This window comes from Chanos chanos, chromosome 15, assembly GCF_902362185.1.
Source record: "Chanos chanos chromosome 15, fChaCha1.1, whole genome shotgun sequence".
Taxonomy (NCBI): domain Eukaryota; kingdom Metazoa; phylum Chordata; class Actinopteri; order Gonorynchiformes; family Chanidae; genus Chanos; species Chanos chanos.
In genome coordinates this window covers 5,078,359-5,094,946 of record NC_044509.1, presented here as the reverse complement: position 1 = coordinate 5,094,946, position 16,588 = coordinate 5,078,359, and positions in this window count along the sequence as shown.

Genomic DNA, 16,588 nt, shown 5'->3' with positions numbered 1-16,588 from the left:
AAGACCATCAGCTGGATAAACAGTCCACATTTCCTTTTTCAGACCCTCTAGGATCCCTGGTTGGACTACAGTTGTCAGTTCAGATGCTGTGAACTGCTGTGTTGGCAGTACAGGCTTTCATGGGTTTTCTGTACTAATGCAAGATTTGTGGAGGTCGTGGTGTGACATTACCTGTTACCAACTGAATGTTGGTAAGAAGAATGTTCTGGAAATGTTGGGTAAAAAAAAAAAAAAGAACATTCTGCATACTCTTTACGCGTCAGGCTGAGTTTGTAACATACAGTAAATGCAGCATCTCTCTCTCTCTCTCTTTCTCTTTTTCCACAGAAAGCCATTGTCATTGTGAATCAGTATAACAGTAAGACAGTGAAAGTTTTTTTTTTTTTAGCTGTAACAGAGGGTCAAAAGGAGAGGGATGTGTTACTTCCCTCTTCACAAGCCTTCCAAGTTACTGTGTCGCAATAATATTTTAGTGTTTGTGTGTGTGTGTGTTACTATATAAGGACATTTTACCTTGAGACTATTACAAATTTGTGCCCACTCATTCAAGGAAAAAGGAAGGAACTACAGTTGCTAAGCTAACGTACACCGACGGATATCTTGGGTCACCCAAACAGAATGTTTTCAACTTGTGTTTCATCATCTTTTTACTGCCAGTCATTGCTCCTTGTCACCTTAATTCAATGATCTACCGTTTTGTTTTTGTAATGCTCAACTAACTGTGTTTGATACTTTTGAAATGCCAGTAACACCTGACACCTGAAAGAGATGTAGACCTGTTGTCTTTAAGACATAGGCCATAATCTGGTCTTGAAGACTAAAACACAGATCATTAAGTGTCTGATCCTGGTCTTGAACCGGCTGGAAATGTAACAAGTTTTGAATCGTCTGACTCGTCTAGATCTGTATTTGCGAGCCTTAATGGTAATGGTTTAGGTTTAAATGTTTTTACTTGTCTTATCACGTATTTTTTCTTGCGATCAGATCGGTTAACTAAAATATTTCCTTCCTCTTTAGTCAATGTTTCAAGTGAGCATTGTGGGAACACATGCTTACAACACAACATGACACGGTTGAAGCCTTGCATGTGGTCGCAGTGGTCCAATTATGGTTTGGCTGTTAGTCTTGAGTTGTCTAGTCACATCCTCAGTTCTGCATAAGATCTGTCAGTCATCAGTTTTCATTATCTCCAACACAACAGCCTGATCTTAGACGTTTGTTTGCTCCAGGTTTTAGTCTGTGTCATGGTCTGGAAATGTATAGGTCTTCGCAGTACCTGCACAGTCTGCTGGGACAAACAAACAAACAACAACATCAAAAAAAAAAACATCCCAGATGGATGAAGGATACATTTTAAAAGTGAGGATTTCCGTCATTCAAGGAATGCCGAGCTGCTGAGATCCCGTGGTGAGAGAGTGTGGAGTTCAAAGCAGTGTCTGAAAAGGCCTTCACCAGTGGGACCAGCCGCACCTTCAGTTAGACCCCTGACCTGTGAGCAATGTGTGATTCTCACTCACTGTTGGCATGGAAACAATTAGAGCAATGGTCATCCAACACGTAGGGCACGTCAACACAACCAAACTCCCCAACATCCTCTTCCTGTGCTGGTAAGATCAGGAGAAAGGTGAATGCAACTGAACGTCAGAGAGAGAAAGAAAGAGAGAGAGAGAGAGAGAGAGAGAGAGAGAGATTGTTTTTCTGTTGTATTTGAGCAATATACATAAAGACATCACATTATATGATAAAACATAACATTATATCACATGATAAAACACACACCCTCACGTACGTACACATGCTTAGCTACTGCTGACCTCGACATGTGCTGAGTATGTTCACTGACATGTGAAACAAAACGTCTGTGAATATGAGGAATCAGCCATCTACATATTTAAAACAGTGCATGGAAATAGTCATTTGGCTTCAGGAGGGTTAAAAACAAGAGATATTCCAAGGAGTTTAACAAAAAGGTAGAGTATTCCCAGCATGTCTCTATTTGTTTCACCAAAAAAAAAAAAAACCCCCCAAAAAAACCCACATTCATAGTCATGTATGATTTATGCTCTCACGTAAATTCATTACATATTTACCTCAAGTGCTGAGGGCACTCAACACCAACAGGCCGGCCTTTCACCTCATCGCTGAAACACACACTTTAAAAAAAAAAAACCCAGAAAGGCTGAATGAAAGTGCATGTAAAGAGGGCCGTGCTGTTCTGACGCAGGGTTCACTAAATGGCATCGCCAGAGGTATAACAAAACGGGAACACATGAAAGTTGATGAGTCACTGGGCTATTAAAATTTTAGCAGAGACCTAACCCAGGAAACGACAGAGACACACTTAATGTAAGAGAATGGCCAGAGGAAAAAACAGGCATGAAAAGACCAAAGAGAGAGAGAGAGAGAGAGAGAGAGAGAGAGAGAGAGAGAAAAGATACAAGGACACCAAATAACAAAGGGTAGGGACACCCCCCCCCCCCCCCCCGATAAAAGTCGTCCTGTATCAAAAATGTTCGGCCACTGGGCTTAGAGCTATTCAGTCACAGAGTGAGTGGTCAGAAGTTAAAGACCACAGAACTTTGTTTTGTTTTGTTTTGTTTTGTTTACGATGCAGTTTTTTTTTTTTTTACGTTCAGACTACCAGCTCTGTGGCTGGATATTTGTAGTCACAGTGGCATAACATTTTAGATATGACGCAGGCTTTTGTATTTGTAGAGACAGGTTTATATATAGTGCCTGGACTGGGGTGTGCGTATCTATCCCGAGGTTTGGAGGGATTTGCTGATATCAGATCGCCTGCAGCTGCAGAGATTAGAGAATTTCAGCAGGTGTACAAGGCCTCATTCCGATTCGCTTGCCCCGCGGGTTAGGAATTTCGCGCTGTGATGTCAAAAATAGCGTCGTAAGAAAACAAAAACATTTGTATGTGAGGGAGAACAATTGTGCTCTGTCAGTTTGTGATTTGTCCGTCCATTGTCCATACATTCCAGAAACATCCCTGGTCCGTAGCCACACTCAGAACAGGCAACACAGTTCAACACAGTGGATACACTGCTCGTGTTTCATGGTATCAGTTAGAACCCACATAATCTGCATTACCCAAAACATCAGATTATATTACAAAACCGATTAACAAAACTCAAATTTTCTTTGTGGCTACTTTAGTAAAAGAAAACAAAAAAAAAAATCAAAGTATTGCCCCTTTACCCTTTTTAAGGCAATATGTTTAGGGTACAGACCTCAATGTGTACATGTGCATTTACGTGGTATATACATGTAAATACATGGGGGGTTTTTTTGTTTTGTTTTGGTTTTTTTTGAGGTATGGTTTTGCTCACGGTCCCGACTTGCTCACATCCCGCTCTCGCTCCGCGGCGATACGGAACAAACCGGTGCTTTTCTGTACATATTGTGTAAACTGCCTCTTCCTGGCTCCGTTATCCCCTGTGTTACAATAGCCACTCAAGGGTGACCAGGGGTGCGTCCCTCCATCCGGATATATACAGTTCTTTCATTGTTTAGAGACACATATGTTATGCAAAGACAGTAGAGACCAAACATCAGCCAGAGACCAAACACTCGGGCTAATTCAGTAAATGTTATGAAGAGTAATTGGAATGTAGGAGCCCTGACCCTGTGAACTTTCTGAAACATAAAGCCAATAATTCAGAAATACAATGCTGTATGTGTGAGTAATGTATGCTAAAGATATATCGAGCCATAACATGATAGAGCGGCAACAATGCTGTTTGAACTAAACAAACTCTAAATCGACACACTGTAACTCTCACACCTTTTCCTTTCTCATGGCGGGAACTCTATGGTTGCAGGCATCTTACATTACAGTTTCAGACAATCAGAATTGAAAAATAATGAATGAACTGATCAATAATGTATGAAGTGCTTGGTAATTACTGTCGTTTTATTGATCGATCATTGGTTCCAACAGTCTTTCCTCTTCGTAGAGTCTTTGTCTCATGTCTTCACCATCTTTAGTTCTTCTCTGGTTTACCAAAGCATTGTGGGAGAAAAAAACCCTCTCTGAAATTTGGAATTGAGTTTTGCCAAGTTCACTGAAACAGCTCGCTGTTCATATTTCAGCTCTCCATCAACTATACCCATGTATGACCCCCAGGTCAACCTTTCACCCCTCATACTTACAAAGTTGGATTATTATAGAGTCACGTTAAAACAAAGGCTTGGCGTGCTAGTGGAATTTGCTCAAATTCAGGCTTGGATCCTAACAGGGTCAAAGTGAAGGTCAGTTGCCAACAATTCCCAATTCCATTCATTCCATGGGGAGGAATTAAACAATGCAGGGCCTTGGCACGTGGACGTGTTTCCCAGTACTGTAACCACCGGCTCAGATTCCGACTCCACACTCCAATCACACTAAATACCTTCATCCTGTATCAGGGCATGAGGGTACAGACTGTTTTTTTTTTTTTCCCTCCTCCTCACAGGTCTTTCCTGTTACCGTGGAGTTTCCTGTGTAGTAAGGTCCAGCGTGAGCCATTCACCTTGTTGTGGTTGTCACGGCGACATTTCCCCTCTCCGTGACGTGGCATACCGGACAGTTCGGTGACCATTGTTGCGAGCGGGACAACGTGTCTGGCTCCTTTTCCCCCAAGAGTCTACGTGTCTGAGTGTTTGGCTTTTTATTTATTTATTTATTTATCTATTGGGGGTGGGGGTGGGGGAGGGGGTAGCTGAAACTACGTGTTGACTTGTCACCAAACTCATTCTGGTATTTCTCTGTAAACCTCTCTGTGGTCCGGCAGTCAGGATGTCTAGTTATACACATGGGGGGGGGGGGAGGGGTGGGGGTGGGGGGGTCACACGCTGCGATTACTAGGTGGCGAGACACAAAGGACATCTTTACGGGTCGGGCAAGACGCAACAAGGGTTTTCCAAAAAACGTCTGGCATCATCCGAACTTTGGCATCTCGAGGGTTTCCGTCTGAGTGTTTAAAGTGTTTTTTAAGCGAGAGAGAGAGAGAGAGAGGAGAGAGAGAGAGAGAGAGAGAGATAGAAAGAGAGAGAGGAGACAAAGATAGAGAGAGAGCGAGGAGACAAAGAGAGCAAACAAAAGATAGGTGAAAGATGAAAAGATCAGATGGTGTCTTAGCTTTGTGCGTTTAATAGAATTACAGTAAAAGAACAAAAGAAAGCAAAGTGAAGAAATTTACACTGACACGGAGGAGCCATCTGTTTCTGAATGCCCAAGGAAGCAAAAATCATTTTTAATAGTTCTAACATCTCTGGTACACTTTTATGCAACTTCAGGAAATCTCTAGTCACCTATCCAAAGGAATAAAGCAACTACACTTCCGACTCAGTGCTCCAGGAAAGAAAAAAAAAAAACCTAATGAAATATGCAATTCGTTTTGAAAAATCAAGAGGTGAAGCCAAACATTTGGGACAGAGGTTGGTCTGAAGGACAGCTTGTGCTCAGAATGGGAAGCTGTAAGTGCCTTAAAGTGAAACTCTCCTTACTTAAGCAGTATTTTAACACAGGCCAACAAAAACAAATGTACAACATTGCGTCACCAATCGTGTGTAAGCAGTTTGCTCCTACTTTCTTGAAAGGGCTTAACAATGTTCTTTTTAAGTCAACTCTGGTCCATCTAGGCTCTTATTCCAACCTTGCCCCAACACAGACACACACACACACACACACACACACACACACACACAGACACACACACACAAACACACACACACACACACACACACACACACACACACACAGATCAGATAATCAAGGATCCAAGAAACCTCTGAACATTAGATTCAAAGGTTTTAGATTAAGGGTGGAGCAAAACCCTGCTGGACTGTAGCCCTCCAAGACAAGGACTGGCTGCCAGAGGTTCAATGAACGCACATCGAGCAATGACTGATCAGATTTTAATCCCAATATAACTGTACCTTACAGTCATCCTATACGCCGACCTTGACCTTAACCTTCAGCGAAAGCTGATCTGCCATCAAAACTATATGACCTAATGAATAATATCTCAATACAGAACAAGTGCTGACATGATAAAAAGAAGCTGATAACAACTTAGTTACTTAAGCACACACACACACACACACACAGTGTGTGCATGAGGAGGGGAGCTGACAAGCCCGTGCTGAGGGCATGTAGTTGAGATGCATGCGGCGGAAGAAGAGTTTTGTACTGTTAAAGCATCAACCAGTGTTAGACAACTTCACTCTGCCGATGGCACGCTAGCTGAAGGTGGTCACGTTCTTGTCTCCTCTGGGAAGTCAGAAGTGAAGGCAACCAGAAAGACAAGACAGAGCTGTGATGTGTCCAAAGCCACATACTAAAATACTAAACAGTGGGTCAAAACAGTACGCCACCATCAGTAGTATGTCCAAATACATAGTAGGCATAAAGTAATGTGTGAATAATACCCGGTTAGCGTACTGCTTCCGTTGGAAAAACAAAGTGCGCTAGCACTGGATGCTTTTCAATCCCATAAGGCCACGAGGAAAAAAGGGGCGTGTCTGTCATGGTCATTTGTGACTGAGAAAATGGTGGGCAGCTATCAATCGACTTCTATGTGCGAGTTTCCTTCTGGCTCGAATACGCCTGAACCTTGAAATGTTTAAAGTTGTCAACGAAACACCGATAAGTGAGATAAAAACGTTTTTAAATGTACTGCTGTGTCTTTGTTTACAGGAAGTCATCATTATGTTTACAGGAAGTCATTATTAAACCGCGAATTATAAAGCTCACGCGCAAAAATATGTCGCGATTCGATTACCTTAGTAGTGCGTCCAAATCCTGGCATTCTTTCTGTCTACAATCTTATAGTGCGTACTCCTGCAGTGCGTACTGGAGAGCAACTTTAGTGTACAGTATGTAGTGTGCGGGTTTTGGACACACTCCATGGTCTCTCCATAGAGATGCCATTGCTTCAGACTCCGGTGAATTGACTTCACAGGCCACTGCAACCTCTAGGCTCCGCCCACTGGATGATAGATATATGGAGCCCAGCTGTGTCTCATTAGCCTCATCTGCAGGCTCCAAACAACACAGGCGTGGCACCTGCTTCCTTGATTGGCTTTTTGTTTTGAAGGATACGTGTTATGAAAGCGGACATGACCATTAGATCGAAGCACAGAGACATAAAGTGCACACAAATGGATGCTTTTTGACACACACCCACACAAATGATACACCAGTCCATGTGACCTCCTCAGCTTCCGTTCCCTGAGTCAGATGGCAGTTCCAGAGCAACGACATAGCTTTATAATCCACTCCGTCATCTCTAAATCTCTTCCTTATTCTCAGACAACTGGCATCTATCTCGGATTAGAACCGAACCACCACGAATGCTCTCCCACAAACAGCGGCAGGTAATGTCCAATTCACTCCATTCATACCAAAAGGCCAACCTCCACAGTACCAGATAACATCAAACGATGCAAGCATTCTGCAGGCTGCTTGAGATTGGAAAATGGGCATGGACTTGGGAGAAAAGCTCGTATTTCCCCTGACGTTATGGCTACAACACGTTATGGCCAGACACGGTCCTATGGTCCACAACAGCCAAGCCGGCATACCCTGTGGAATTGACAGTACCATGGGAAGATGGGGTTAAAGAGGCTTTTGAGAGGAAAAAGACCAAATACCCCGAACTGGCAACTGAAGCGGCCCAGAACGGCTGGAAGACCAAGATTTTCCCTGTGGTAGTGGGATGTAGGGGATCCATTGCTACGTTTACGAACAGTCTGTTGAAGAAGGGGTCACTCGCTCCAGCAAGCAGTCAAACCCTTGTCAAATGCAGCGGAAAAAAACAGCAGTTGGCTTTGGATCAAAAGGAAAGACAACAACTAGGCTGTAAGATGAAGACGGGAAGGTATGGAACTGAGGGTTTTTGTTTTTTTTTTTTGTTTTTTTTTGTCCTGTATTTTCCTCCTCTCTGTAACGCTCTTGTACTCCCATATGGACCAGTTGCATAATCACAATTCAAAACATGGTATGTTATCCTGTATTGTGGAATAAAAGTTGTTGTTTCCGTGTGATGTCGCTGTCTCTTACTCTTGGCCGTCTCCCAGCCGATGAACGGTTTCCCGCAAACCTGACCGAGCATTGTGGGATAGCATCGGGAGGATTAAGTTACTGAAACAAACGCCTGACACGCTTTGTCAGGAGCTGAATCTGGACAAAAAGACGGCAAACAGTGTGATGCAAAACTTCACTTGGATCTGGTTCACATACACTCTTGAGGCAACATTTGCAGTCTTCGCAGATTAGCCACACAGCTTTGTTATTTATTACGGATGAGTACGGTGATCTCCACAAACTTTCGCAATAACACGGTCATTGACATTATTTGGAAATTGAGCGTCAAATTAGTCGGTCGTGGGCTTATCAACAAAAAGTCAAAGAAGGAGGGTGCCCACCTGATGACCCCAGTGATGGACCTGCCCTCCCTTTTCACCACCCCAGTCTCACTGCTGACATCAAGAGGGATAGATACATCAAGTCCTGTTAGCTCTACTTTTAATATATCTAGATAAGCAAATGTTTAGTACTAGTTTAGTGAGCGACACCAACATTCTGTAACCCTTAGTGTCATTTATTCAATTCAGTCAATCACCGAACTTGCCGACAAAAAGAATTAGGAGAAATCCACCCTCAGAACAGAACTCAGGCCTGTGTCTGTAGTTAGATCAGGTGTCAAGGGCGCAACGTTTACATTATGAGATAACACTCTTGCTCGGTCATGCTCATTTTTTTTTTCTTGAGAAAAATTTAACGAATACCCGAAACAGAGTTTTTAGAAAATGAGGTCATACACACCCCCTGACCCCACCCGAAACAGGTAGAGGTGAAGGCCTGCCCATTTTGGAATGTACGAAGACAACCGGTCATATCAAAGCACTCAGGCCCTGCTGGTGTCCGGCCCCGAGGCTCTGGTGTCACCGGGAGTGTGTTGAGGGAGGGGTGATGATTAAACATTCAGCCACAATTCTGGGAAATGGCCCTGCGTTACAGGCCTGTCTTCATGAGAAAGCCATTGCCTGGTGTCTACAGCAGCTCTTCAATAAATAAATGGGCACACACACATACACACACACACACAGAGCTACACTGAGGCCCTGGGTATGTTAAACATCCATCACCTTTTGAAACACTTCAGAATAGGTTTTTGTGTGACACGTAATGTAAAGGAAGTCCAGTTTAAATGAACCAATCACCTTTGAGGGCCTGTGAGCTCACCTTCTGTTCTGCCCCCACCCGTCCCTTTCCTTTCAAACTAAGGCTGAACATTCTAGAACTCCTCTGTTCTTCCAAATCAGACCTTTAAATCAAAACTGTAAGTCTTCCCTGCCCATCCGTAGAGTCAAAACTAACTGGGTGAACTCGAAAGTGCTTGTTTTGATCTTGTTCCTAAGATCAGCATCTTTTGAGTGTGTGCTAAGAAGTTTCTGGGAACCGAGCCAAGTTCATTTTTGAAGGTTCACCCTGATAGGTCAGTGGTTACCAGCATCATTGTCTAAAACCAGGATTCCCAAGTCCTGTTGATGGAAGAGAAGGCCACAGTTCTACACATCGTAGATCTCTCCTTGCTGTGTCAGCAAATCAGTGGCTTTATAATTAGCTGATGAGTTGAATCAGGTGTGTTAGAGCAAGCAGCAGAGACCTAAAGATCTCACAGATCACTCACTCAACTCTGAGGTGAAGTTAACTGGAGGATTGTACATTCCTATCAGTCGTCTACTACATAAGGTACGTCTGTGGCGTCCATGTCCCACTGTTGTGGTTGAGAACTAAATTCACTGTTCATCCAAACACTCTAGACCTAGGTTTCACTGACTTGGATGAGTGGACAGAAGGATTGGACGTATAGCGACCACGGAACACTGTCTCTGTTCTGTCACAGATAGTAGCGACAGGTATAAATGATCTGTAATGTATAATACAATGGAGCAGTGAGATCACAAAGTGTTGTTATACATTTTGCATGGGTCATACTCATTCTGGAGTCTTCGTAATGCCGCCTTAGTTTATGTTTGCGTGAGAAATTTGTGACAAACCTATAAATTCTGTCATACTTCATGAGCTGAGATTACAGGGAATAGTTTACAATGCCGTAAATCTACGAATTGTGTGTGTGTGTGTGTACACATTCCGCACACCCAGGTGTATATTTCCATCACCTTGCTGCACGCATATTTTCACCTCATCTGAGAAAGAGAAATGAAATCTTCATTGTCACTAACACTGAATTTCTGGTCACCCACAATAGGCCTATCCAGTCCTAGCAGTATATGAGATACACCACTGGTAGCTGCCAGAGAGATGGCCTGTTTAAAGTGTAATTAAGATCATCGTCAACGTGAAGGACATACATAGTTTTTATTAGCTGCCCCCTCCTTGATTTAAGGTTGCTGGCATGCAAGTGTGACACAGGTGCTTGGGCATTCCAAAAAAAAAAAAAAAAAAGACCAAACCCACCCCATCAAACCAACTGATGCTGTGAAGTCGGCCTGCTTAAATCAGACGTTGAACCGTGTCTTGGACAACGACGAACTTCGAGGATTCGGGAATTTTTGGTTCATCCAATCACACGTGGGTTGTCGACTTCGTAAGTGGACTTTGAAAAATCACAAGAGGAGGAAGAGTCCTTTGTTCTGTCGCACCACATTGTGTGGAAACAATTAAGTGAACTGATAAGAAACCTTGTACTTAATGAGGGCTAGAATGTCAATATATTACAGTATATTACATTAGCAACAAAAGTTCATATAGCTGTACATTATCAACAAAAGTTAATATAACTGTTGTAAACCTTGCCTCTTTATCCAGAGTTATATAACTTCATGATTTCCCAATATACGTTGAAACACCTGGAGTGAGAAATTCTTCCATGACAATCAATTTCTACTTTGATCATGAGTTCATAAATTACTATCAGTTACTTTTTTATCAGCAATAATTACGGCACAAGCTTTAATATCTTTAATGTAGCTTATGTTATATTTAAATGAGAGTTTTTTTTTTTCCAATAGCAGAGTGAGTTTGAGGAAAGTTTGATATGGCCTCATTTACCAAAGCCTTTGGGTATGCCTCCTTTTGCTTTAGCCAGAACAGCAGTGTGAGCATTGACTTGATAAATCATATGCTCTTATGCACACGCAGAGAGAGAGAGAGAGAGAGAGAGAGCATTGTAAAAATGATAATAGTGAAAGTGTGTGAAACACTGTCTGTGTTTGTTTCAGTTCAAAACTGTACGGCACACATACGGATCTATATTTGAAGCTTTTTGTCCCATATATAGTTATATATTATCAAAGTGCCTGGTCGTCCTAGTTCTTTCAGCTGGATGGTCACGATGTCCCCCTTTCAGAAGTTCCATATTCTAAATAAAACATGCCAGGAAAACACAGCTGGCAGAAAAACACGTTTCTCAGTGTTCAAGGTTACTCTCCCAAATAGCTCAAAACACAGAGTCAAGAGTTTAACATTCTAAATAGGATGAGAGCAATCAAACTTATGAGGAAAGTAACAAAATAAATGTGTTTTTAACCAGTTTCTGTTTTTTAATCAGTTTGTGTTTTGTGACTTTGTTTTATTCTGTCTTACCAGACTGATTGCTCAGGTGACTGCACATATTACAATTGATTTGGTTGTTGGTTGTGGACGTAACTCTGTCCCTAAAATAAACACCTGAGACCTAAACTCAGTGCCACAACTGGGTTAGCATTTTCTCTGATTTTTGAAATATTGTTTCCTTGTTTTTAGTAGTGTGTTTGCAGTGTGCATGTTAACCTAACAGCTATGCTCTTGTCTCAGCTCAAAATATCTTCCATTTGCTTTCCATTCCATTTACGTCACAAATGTGTGAGGAACTCAAAATTGTTACTGGAACTTTTCACTTTATGAGTTCAGCAAAACCTCTTGTGATGGACAGATCTTTTTACTCCAGCATTAAATATTAAAATGTTTCCAAAACCACCACCAAATCTCAGCAAAAGTTTCTGCTGAATTAAGCTTTGGGGTGACCCCTAATCACTTCCCCTGCCTCTAGTGCTTGGTCAGAACAGGAAATCATAGCATCAGAGGACCCAAAACGGGGAGAAAACCAGTATCATCAAAGTGTCCACTATCTCTCCCGCCATCTCTTTTGCTCTCTCGACCAGGAGAAGGGGAGGGCACAAGTTGTCCTCAGTGCAGCTGTCAACACATCGGGGGGGGGGGGGGGTCATGAAAAAAACAGATTAAAAGAAAAATGGAGAAAGGCATCTATCCCCCCTTTTTGTCCTTTCCTCACACCACCCCTGTAGTGTCCTGGAACACGGGGTTCCATTTTGAAAGACAGCTTTGGTCTCATAGCCCAGCACTTACTCAGCACTCACTGTGAAGCAGAGAAGCCTTAGTTTTCTCAGTGCCTATGAGGTAGTCAGCAGAGAGACAGAGGGGGAGAGAGAGAGAGAGAGAGAGAGAGAGAGAGAGAGAGAGAAGCCCAGCTAACTCAGCACAGATGCACCATGAAGCCCACCGTGCCACCGAACAGCAGAGACGGCGACTTGACTTGGGGACGCACGTGTAGCATTTAAGTAGCCGATAAATCGATTCGACTCCGACGTTAGGTTAGACACTTGAGAAAAAAAAAACGAATATCTGTAACACTGTTTAAAGGAATGCAATGTTTAGTCCATGGATTTACTTTCTCTAAAACGTATCACTTCTCTTGTCGAGCAGTTAAACTGCCATATACGGTCATTAACCTCAGCGTTCCTTGCCCGTCCCCTTTACACACCCAGCTGTGACAGCTGTTGCGGCAACATAGCAACAGTTCTTGTGGCCTGTAACCATCATTTAGTGTCAGCTGAACGAATCTGAAGGAATACTGACATTTCTATCCAAACCCTGCGATCGCAGAATAGAATACACTTGCTGAAATGTATCGTTTCGAAATGATCGCACACTGCTAATCCTGTGTAGAGTTTTCGTAGAGTTAAATATTTAACCAGCGCGTGATACTTGATCTTGTGCAAAATGCCGACAAGTCAACATGCTGTGCTCACCCTAAAAATGTCCGTCATGAAGTTGCTCTGACGTACAGCGGATAGATCGCTTATTGCCACGGGAGACTAGCTGACCTGTGATCTTCTCTGCACACACCATGACGCAATAAATGATGGAGAAGAGTATATGTAAACTAACTGTTGTATTGGGAGCCAAAGCTTCCATTAATATTATGGGAACAGAACATTCTACTGATTCCCATTGATGGCTCCAATGAACTAAACCTTCTTAAGTGTCCCATTCAAGATCCCTGTGAAAACAAACTTTCTGCTAGCTGCTCCAGTTGCTTTCTCTATGGCATCACGTTCATTCTTTTCATCATCTTCATTTATGTTTGACCACTGAGTTTATTGATCGCAACACACTCTACCTCCCTTTCACTCCAGAGTGTCAGGAAGAAGTGTCTGATCTGAGATCAGTTTACTGCAAAGGTTATCTAAACCGTTAAGCACAAACAGGCAGAACAAGCTGGTCTCAGCTCATCCATAAGGAGCCATATAACAGAAGTGCTACGATTGAGGGAATGTGTGTGAAATATATAATGGCTTGAACAACAGCAGAAGGTTATTACTCTGCCCATGATTGCCTCAGAGGGGAGATCAGAATACTGATGTCACTCTGGGTCTGGTCCCTGTATCAATAAACTCAACAGTCAAACACAAATGAAGACGATGAAAAGAATGAATGAAAACTTGGCAGGATGGCAAATTGAATTAAAAATGAACAGAGCACTGCTGAACAGTGAACGGACACGTGTGTGTGTGTGTGTGTGTGTGTGTGTGTGTGTGTGTGTGTGCATATATGCACGTATGAGAGACAGAGAGAGAGTGGAGGTGTGTGTGTGAATATGTCTGTGTGCTTCAACATGCACAACTCAAAGCCTGAGCATGTGGCTCCAAATTTCTGTTTGTCTCAAAATGAGAATGCGTGTCCTTGTCCTTGTCTCCTCTATGTGTGTGTGTGTGTGTGTGTGTGCGTGAGTGTGTGTGTGAGAGAGAGAGAGAGAGAGAGAGAGAGAGAAGGCAAGAGTGTGTGCGTCTCTGTTGTGTTTTGATTTGCAAAGTCAGGCCCTCGCATCTTGAAGTGCGGACATGCTCACTTTGAAATAGGAGAGGATCCCTAACGCAGTGTTAAAGCTGGGGAAGAGAACCTGACACCAGCCCTGCAGAGATGGGTCAGATACACAGAGTAACAAACTGCCCTCTGCTTTATCCAGCTGCAAAGAGCCAAAGGGCCGAAGGGGAAGAGATGCAGACAACATGATTACATCTACAGAGGTATATACGTAACAGAGACAGAGAAGAGAGAGGGAGAGAGAGGAGAGAGAGAGAGAGAGAGTAATAGTAACACGCATTCATTCGGCTGCCACTTAATGGAGTCTGGCTGATTGTGCTGGGACGCTCTGATGCTTCCTCTTTGTGTTCTCCTTTTTTTCCTGTTTTCCTAAAGTGCACACCATCTCTGTTACGTGCAGGTTTTTTTTTTTTTCTTTTTTCTTTTTTTTTTTTTTTTTGCTGCCCCAACGGCTTGTGGGTTTGGCACCATCTGGGAGAACGATCGGACATTGCTCCCTTGAGACATAAATAGCTTGAGGAAGGGTAACAATATATGGAAGACTTTTCATTGCCTTTTAAAAAGGTCAAACCACGGCCTGTTTCCACTCAAAAAACACACACACACACACACACACACACACACACACACACGGGGGCAAACCTAAGCAGGTTTCTCTCTCCTCTCACACTCCTTGTGCCGTGTACGTGTCAGGAACGAAGGGGAGGCTGGACGCACGAGCAAGAGTTTGAGTTTAATGAAGTCGCTTTCTGAAAGACGGGTCACAAAACAGGCAGGGTTTAGGCACACGGGCTTCAGGTGCGTGGAAGGGCCAGGCAAGACCAGGAACCTGCCAGACTACCCACAGTTTAACACGCAAAGGTACAGGAACACCAAAGATGAAGCTAGACTCTTTAACCAGGAATAGACTAAGCTTCACACACAGGAAGAACTAGGCACAGCTAGTACAACAAGGCTCAGAAGCTCTCGGAGAGCGGAGAGACTTTTCAAACAGGAATATTTTTACACTGGAGATTAATGAGAGCATGAACTGGCAACAGATGAATGTAACGACTGAATGATTGTCTTAATGGTCCGGTAATTAGAAAAAAATGGTAAAGCACAGTGCTGATAGGCAGAGTGGGAAGGGGGAGACGCTAGGGGCGCGGCAGCGTGTTTCAGGCTACACAAAACTGCCGCCCTTCACATTAGCTTTGCGTCTAGTTTTGTTTTGTTTTGGTTTTTTTCCTCCTTTGCTTTTTCTTTCTTTTATTTTTTTTTTTAATGAAAATGTATATACACATTGTACTATCAGTGAGTGTGTGCGTTTCAAGGTTTGTTGTAAAAGAGTGTTGAGTGATTGTGGGCGAAATTACATGTTATGGCTTCGGCAACAGACCGCAGAAAAAAAAAAAAAAAACAGAAAAATGCCCTTCAGTTAGAACATTCAGTACAGCAGTGAGTAATTGGATTTGAACAAAGAGATGGAACCTGAACACTTTAAGGATTAGAGCTGTCACATTTTATAATCTCAGAATTAAACATTAGAGGACATGCTTGTAAGAATATGCATGAATGGTTTTTTGGGGAACATCCAGCGGCTGAAACACTTGTCCTATAAAAGTTAAAAGTTTATATATATATATATATATATAGCCAGGTGGAACATCTTGATTTTGGATGGATTTTGTTCAGGACAAATTAAACTTGCATGAATAGTGTCATTTATTTATGTATTTATATATATATATATATATATATATATATATATATATATATATATATATATATATATATATATATATATATATAAAAGCCTTTGGTCTCTATCTTGTAGGAAAGTAAAAGCATTATATTATCATCGTTCTACGTTGCCAACGACGCAAATACAAAAGCCACTTTCCATCCGACTTGCTCTCGTTAAAAGACTGAAAACTTTTTCCTTTCTTAAATGAACAATTCTCCCCACTTCACATCATCGGTGCTGTTAAATACTGTAACAATAAGTGAGAGGGTGAGAACATTCTGCAGAGATGTGGTGTTGAACATGACTGATTGTCATTCCAGACCCAGTTAATTCTGTTCAGTAAAAATGAACGTATCATGGCCGCAGACCGGAATGGTGTGTCTGTCCTCGCACACACACACACACACAAATCAATCAGCCTGGCTCTAAAGGCGACACACTGAGAGCTGCTGAGAACAATGTTCCAAAAAAGACCTCTGGCCCAAATTTAAATTCTAATTCAAACACGTACTGTGACCATACTGTTTTGTGATGGGGACATAAATTCTTAAACGTCCCAAATATTTCATAGTTTCAACAGCAGTATGGAGGCAGATTGTTTTATTCAGGCCTCTGACTAAAGAAATGTAAGTTAATCTGTAATAAAAGATTAATAGAAGTTCTCATTGCTTTTCTGCAGTCATTCGTGAGGCAAGGCTAACAGGCAAGGTTAGAAAAGAGGGTGACCTCCAAGTAAC